Source organism: Tupaia chinensis, unplaced genomic scaffold, assembly GCF_000334495.1.
Source record: "Tupaia chinensis unplaced genomic scaffold, TupChi_1.0 Scaffold145257_1, whole genome shotgun sequence".
Lineage (NCBI taxonomy): Eukaryota > Metazoa > Chordata > Mammalia > Scandentia > Tupaiidae > Tupaia > Tupaia belangeri.
The window spans coordinates 2204359-2211826 of NW_006205117.1; the positions used below are offsets into that span (position 1 = coordinate 2204359).

The 7468-nt window shown below is 39.9% G+C and overlaps 1 pseudogene; it reads right to left on the minus strand.

Moving 5' to 3' along the window:
* Window positions 1-3996: 3996 nt before the first annotated feature.
* LOC102479312 (peptidyl-prolyl cis-trans isomerase A pseudogene) lies at window positions 3997-5432 on the minus strand (annotated as a pseudogene).
* Between the last annotated feature and the right edge of the window lie 2036 nt (window positions 5433-7468).

The following is a 7468-nucleotide window of genomic DNA, read 5'->3' on the forward strand; positions in this document are numbered from 1 at the left end:
CCTTCTAGGAAGCATGTGATCTTGGGTGAAGTAGCAAAGACAATCTTTGAAAAGGCTGATAGCCATCCCTGACTCCCTACCAGCAGCCAGGATAAAAAGTACTTTTTTGAATGGGAATCTGGACAGCTTGCTCAGATTATCATCTGCCACATGAGACTATTCTTTCCTAATATTTTATTTAACAAGTCTCCTTAGCTAAGATAAATATGGATAAGAGTGTTTGGATACCAATTTAAAATTCAATCATGTGAATACAAAGTAAAACAGAGGCCCATCACAGAGTATTCCTAAGCCCTTTGAGTATGATAGAAAATGTAAGACAAGATCTTAATCCTTATCTTATAAGTACATTTGAGAGTCCATGTTTCTCATACCATTTTAGCTCTCTCCTGCTCTGAAAACTGAAGCTTCCACCTTGAAAGCCAGGTGACAAATGTAATTCTAATCTAAGTGTATTCTGAATAAAAAAGTCTCATATTCCCAACCTAAGCAAACCCATTTTCGATATGCTGATTAGACTCATCTCTATTCCTTCATGCACACAGCCATGCACAGTAGTTTATGTGTAGCATCTTTGCTTGTGGATGACATTAACTCTGTGTCTTGCTTCTACTTGTCACCCTTTTTGGTCTGTCAACTAAATTTTCATATGATTTCTGGTTCTTCAAGAATTACAGAAAACAGGGACCGTCAGTTGGCATAATGGCTATGTCGCTGGACTACCATGTATTCGATGGTGGTTTGAGTCCCAGACCCGGCAGCTTAAACTCACACTGGGCACTTGTGTGTGTGTGTGCCCAAGATCCCGAGAGGAGAATGGAGGAGAAGTGATTGCAGTGTGGCCATAACCCCTGGGAGGTGATTTCTTGCTTTCTGTCTCTCTGTCTCTGTCTGTCTTTCTGTTGAGTGCATGCACCCTATAGCAAAAAGCTCTCCAAAAAAAAAAAAAAAAAGAAAGAAAGAAAGAAATTACAGAAAGCATTGACTGAGGAAGATAAGTTATAAATATTAACTCCCTTATGTCTTCAGTTGGTTGATTAGTTGTTGTGAGGATTGATAGATGAAAATACAAATAAAGATAGAGAAAATAAAGATACCTGTCCTGGCACTTCCTTGTCTATGTAAGTCTTCCTCCAGAAGAATCACTCTAAGAGTTTTACAAGATTTAAAATGTAAGGGTACTAGGCACCCATTGTCCTAGGAGAATGGTATTACAAGACATTTATGAACTTGAGAAAGACATACATGTTCTATTATTTATTATTATAAACTTTTTATTATTCTTATGAATAACAGTACTAGAAATGTGGCTCGGCATGCTAGAGAAGAAATAATATGTATAAGGATTAGAGATTCTTTTCTTTCATAGTTCAAACATTGCTTTTTGATGGATACAGAGAGTCTTGCTAGTTCTCATGGCTGGAAAGAAAATGGAAGAAAGAAAACCATGTATTCGATGGTGGTTTGAGTCCCAGACCCGGCAGCTTAAACTCACACTGGGCACTTGTGTGTGTGTGTGCCCAAGATCCCGAGAGGAGAATGGAGGAGAAGTGATTGCAGTGTGGCCATAACCCCTGGGAGGTGATTTCTTGCTTTCTGTCTCTCTGTCTCTGTCTGTCTTTCTGTTGAGTGCATGCACCCTATAGCAAAAAGCTCTCCAAAAAAAAAAAAAAAAAGAAAGAAAGAAAGAAATTACAGAAAGCATTGACTGAGGAAGATAAGTTATAAATATTAACTCCCTTATGTCTTCAGTTGGTTGATTAGTTGTTGTGAGGATTGATAGATGAAAATACAAATAAAGATAGAGAAAATAAAGATACCTGTCCTGGCACTTCCTTGTCTATGTAAGTCTTCCTCCAGAAGAATCACTCTAAGAGTTTTACAAGATTTAAAATGTAAGGGTACTAGGCACCCATTGTCCTAGGAGAATGGTATTACAAGACATTTATGAACTTGAGAAAGACATACATGTTCTATTATTTATTATTATAAACTTTTTATTATTCTTATGAATAACAGTACTAGAAATGTGGCTCGGCATGCTAGAGAAGAAATAATATGTATAAGGATTAGAGATTCTTTTCTTTCATAGTTCAAACATTGCTTTTTGATGGATACAGAGAGTCTTGCTAGTTCTCATGGCTGGAAAGAAAATGGAAGAAAGAAAGCTCATCATGAGGGAGGGGAGATCTGGACTAATGACATGGACTCAATGTCTGTATTCAAGTTTTGACTTAAAGATAAAGGCTGCATCCAGTTCAATATTCTATTGGCTGAACTGTCATCTTCAGATCCAGATCATGGGCACCACTGTGGCCTGCTCAGATCTGTGATTGATGAGGGTATCATTGAAGCCTCTGCAGGATTCATATCCAACCCTGCCATTTTGGTAGAGACAGATGCAATACTGGCAGAAAGCTGAACTCTGATAGCAAACAAATCTGACTTTAAAATTTTCTATGCCTAGTGTTAGAAATAATTTTGCAACAATTAAAGCCCAATAGTTCTTAAATAATCTCTGAATAGAAGGTAGCCTTGGGACCAGCAGTTAGTGTAATGGCTATGTTGCTTGATTCCCAGTAGTCGACCACGGTTCAAGTCTCGGACCCAGTGGCTTAAACTCACGCCAGGCACGTGTGCACGTGTGCCCAAGATCCTGGGAAAAGAATGGAGGAGAACGGATTGCGGTGTGGCTATCCCCCTTGGGGGGTGATTTCTCGCTTTCTGTCTCTCTGTCTCGCTCTGTCTTTCTGACAAGAACACACGCCCTATAGCAAACACCTCTCAACAAAAGAAAACAAAGGTGTCCTCAAGAAAGAGATTCTGAGTTTCCTTCTTCTTGACTACATGGGGACAGGATTAATTAATTAAAAAATATAGTAGCTCCCCCTTATCTGTGGTGACACATTCCAAGACTCTCAGCAGATGCCTGAAACCACTGATAGCCCAGAAGGCTAAGTGACTAACTGGCAGGTAGCATGGATAACATGAAAATGCTGGACAAAAGGACGATTCAGGACTCCTAGGTTCGATAGAGTGGATGGCAGGGAGAATTTTCATCAAGCTTTTTCAGAATTGCATGCAATTTAAAGCTTATTTATTGTTTATTTCTGGAATTCTTCATTTACTATTTTCTACTCTGCAAGTAATTGAAACCCTGGAAAGCAAAACCTTGAATCACAGGGCTACTGTAAAATAAATGTGCTACTGTTATTGACTGAATTTTTGTGTCGCCCCAAAATCAATAGGTTGAAGACTTAACTTCGAATATGATTGTATTGGGAGATCGGACCTATATGGAAGTAGCTGAGATTAAATGAGATGGTGAATTGGAGCCCTGATCAGATAGGATTAGTGTCCTTAAAAGAAGAGCCACGACACCAGAGTGTTCTCTCTCTTTCTTCTTCTTTTTCTCTCTGTCTCCACCAGATGAAGACATAGCAAAAAGGGAGTCATCTGCAAGCCAGGCCAGGGGCTTCACTAGAACCTGAATTAGCCAGAAACTTGTTGTTAGACTGCTAGCCTCTGAAACAGTGAAAAAATAAATTATTTAAGTACTCTCCCATCCTCTCCCCAAGTCTGTAGTATTGTTATGGGGCCTGAGCTAACTAATGCAGTAGCCAGACTTACACTCCAAGCTAATGAAACAGGTCATAACAATCACAGAAAAATAATGAAATTCTCTCTTGGTTAAAAGTAAAGGGTGGGGTGTGAAAGGGGAGGAGATGCATAGGTAAGGACAGGCATAAAACCAGAAAGTTATTCATCACTCTCCCAGACACTCACACACAAGTAAAACAGAGGTAAGAATTTTTTTTATTGTTACTTAACTTTTATTTTATAATCATAAACTTAACTTTGTAATTCAGCTCAGTTTGGAGGGGAAGAAGGAAAATATGGAACCAAAAGAACTACAGTGAGAGCACAGGTTATAGGACATAGTGAGCAGACGGTGTGGACGAGCTTCAGGGAGTTAAGAGAGAACAAGTCAAATTATTAGAGTTGCCTACCGTCAGCCATGGTGATCTTCTTGCTTGTCTTGCCATTCTTGGACCAAAAGCATTCCACGACTTCCACAATATTCATGCTTTCTTTCACCTTGCCAAAGGCCACATGCTTACCATCCAACCACTCAGTCTTGGCAGTGCAGATTAAAAACTGAGAACCATTTGTGTTGGATCCAGTATTAGCCATGAACAAAATGCCAGGACCCGTATGTTTCAGGATGAAGTTCTCATCATTGAATTTTTTACCATTGATGGACTTGCTGCCAAGCGCCATTATGGCTTGTGAAATTGCCACCCTGGCACATAAACCCTGGAATAATTCTGTGAAAGCAGGAACGCTTATAACCAAATCCTCTCTCTCCAGCGTTCAAAGCATGAATGTTTTCTGTTGTCCTTGGAACTTTGTCTGCAAACAGCTTGAAGAAGACATGTACCAAAAGCTCACCATCAACAGTGATGTTGAACACAGTGAGGTTGACCGTGGTTGAGGGTGAGAGACTCACGTAGCAGCATCTGTAAAGCTGCCAGAAGTAAGAATTTTAAAGAAAAAGTCCTGAGTTCAGATGACTTTGTTACGCAAGGTCAAACTAATGTTAGACACAATTGGGGCCAGTTCCATGGCCTGGTGGTTAGGCAACTGGATCCCACATGGCCGACCACATAGTTTGAGACCTGGCCCTGGCTGCTTGAGAAACATATCGGGTGCACATACGTGTATGTGCCAAATCCCAAAAGTAGGGAGAGATGGAGGAGAAGGGTTTACTGGTGACCAGTCCCATGGAGAGTGATTTCTCCTCTCCCTCTTTCTCTGCCTTGCATGTTTTTTTTTTTTTCACCCTCTAGCAAAAAACAAACACATAAAAAGCAAATAAAAAAATATGGATATAATTGACCACCTATTGTATTTACCCTAGGCTAACTACATGACATTTTAAAAGACAGCCAGATAAAGCTCTGTTTTCCTCTCCATGATCTGAATATATTTCCCATACAAAGATTCTAGAGTTCTTTTCAAGAATCCGCATCTCTCTGTAATGACATTTGTGCATGACGAGTTTTGTCAATGTCTCCCCCCACCCTTTGTTCTTAAGGAAATGGGAAGTAGGAAAAAAGTCTATTGATGGCAACGGTCTCTAACTCAGTTCTGGACGACTGAATGACTAAAACACATTACTTATGACCATTTAAGGTGACATAATATGACCTCTGTGAGCAGTCATAAATAAAATCCTATTACATTTCAATGTTTCATTTTTCTTTAAAGATTAAGATGGATTCTTATGGTATTTATTCCTTTAAAAGGGCACTGTTGGTAATGAGATAGCTATGTGAGTGAAAGGAAATGACCCTTCCAGAAACAGTGCAGCAGCTCACTGATGTCTAAGGAATATTACTTTCTGAATCTCTTACCTTTGCAACAGACATGAGGACTAGAAACACTATGAAAACATTTACTGAGCTTAAGATACAGGCAATTTATTATTCATTTCCAGTTAGCATTGCAGAAAAGCAATTTTTATTCAAACCTGATTTCTTGGTCACTTGGAAATTTGAAGCTCTGGAATGTAACTTCTGAGGCAGGTTTTGGTTTTGAAAATTGGGTGTTTTGTTTTGGTCTTAAGAAAGAACAAAAATGAAACTGTGACCTGCTCCATTCCCCTTCCTTATGCCAAAGTTACAGGTTTTAAGTCAGATAGAGCTGGGTTTAACTCTGGGCTCCACCATAGCTGAAAGACCTTGTGTATGCTTCTTTCTCTCTTAACTGCAAAGTATAGGAGGATGATCATGAGGACTGAATGAGAAGAGACATAGAAAAAGCTAAGCACAGGGCCTAGCACATATCAGCCACTCAGTAAATCACAGCCACTGCTGTTGCAGATTCTGCTGATGTCACTGATGGAGAGACGTATGCTAAGACAACAGTAGCAAAAGTTTTCTTACTGTATTTGTCATATTTATTTGGCATTGATTTTGCAAATTTCCATGAAGTATCATAAATCCAACACTAGGTTAAAACCTCTAGTATAAATAACTAAACAAAGCAGGTAGACTCCTGTGTTTATTATGCCCAGAGACTAGTTACGAGGCAGATAATAAACTGAGACCATAAACATAAATATAGAAATGCAAATAGGTATAAGCTTGCTAAAGGAAAATTCTCAGTTCTATGGGAGCAGATAAAAGGGGGATGAAATGTAACAGAAAGGTGAGGAATGACCTCTCTAAGGACATGTTGCTAAGACCTGAAGAAATAGAAGGAGATAACGGACAAACAGTGAGATGAAGGGCCCTCCAGGCCAAGGGACAGCAGGTGCAAAAGCCTTTGGGTAGGAAAGTAATATGTGCACATGCGGAACGGCAAGCAGACCAGCATGGCTGGAAAGGAGGTGAGGGTGGGGAAAGTGATAGAACGTGAAGAGAGAGAAGTAGACAGGTGCCAAATCCAACTTGTTCAAGATCGGGGTTTGGGATTTTTTTTTTCCTTCCTAAATGCAAAGAAGAATCGCTTGAATGGAAGAGTGACATAATCTAGTTTACATGTTTTAAAAAAACACTTTGACAGCTTAGTGGCTAATGGAGCAGAGAACTGCAGAGTAGAACAGGATGACCAGTTAAAAGCTATTGTATTATTCCAGGGAGGATATAACAGCAGCTTAAGGAATCATCGTGGCCATCAAGAAGGAGAAGAATGAATATTTTATAGAGGCACATATACATGGTAGGTCCCACTTTATTTACCCTGCACTTTTTCAATCAATAAAACTAAAGTTGGAAAAGTTAAAATAACTTGCTCAGGGTCACACAGGTGGACAAAAGTGTTGCTGGCACCCCGACCTTCCATCTGACTTGATTCTAAAGCCCCATATTCTTGAATCTGAGTCTATTCTGTGCTTGCCTCCTCATCTAGAGAATGAGTCTGGATTCCATCCCTCTACATGGATACAATTCCTTTTACGTTGTGAACTTCCTGTCTTTGGTGTAACTGAGGAGACAGCAGCCATGCCTGAAACATCTTTCTAAGGTAACTACAGTCAGTTTCAAACCTGCACCAATGCATGTGTCAGCAGAGACAGGGAGCTCTCCTCCAGAGTGTTCTAGAATTTCAGAAAAGTGGCTTTTAAGGAAAGTGAGAGGAATTACAAAAGCATTGTCCTCATACATTAGAAAAATTGAAATGGTAATTGCTTCGTATTGCAGATAATTAAGCAGAGGATTCAGAATAAGTGTTTTAAAAGGAATGTGGAAATCACCAAAAGAAAAGTGTTTGGGGCCAGCCTGTGGCATGGTGGTTAAGGTGCTGGATCCCACACGGCCAGCTGAGTGGTTTGAGTCCCAGTCCCAGTCCCAGCATGCTGGACTTGTGTGCCCAAAATTCTGAAAGGAGGGAGAAGAGATGGTGGTGTGACCATTCCTCCTGGGTTGCTTTCTCATTTCCTCTCTCCTCTCCCTGTCTCTTTCTG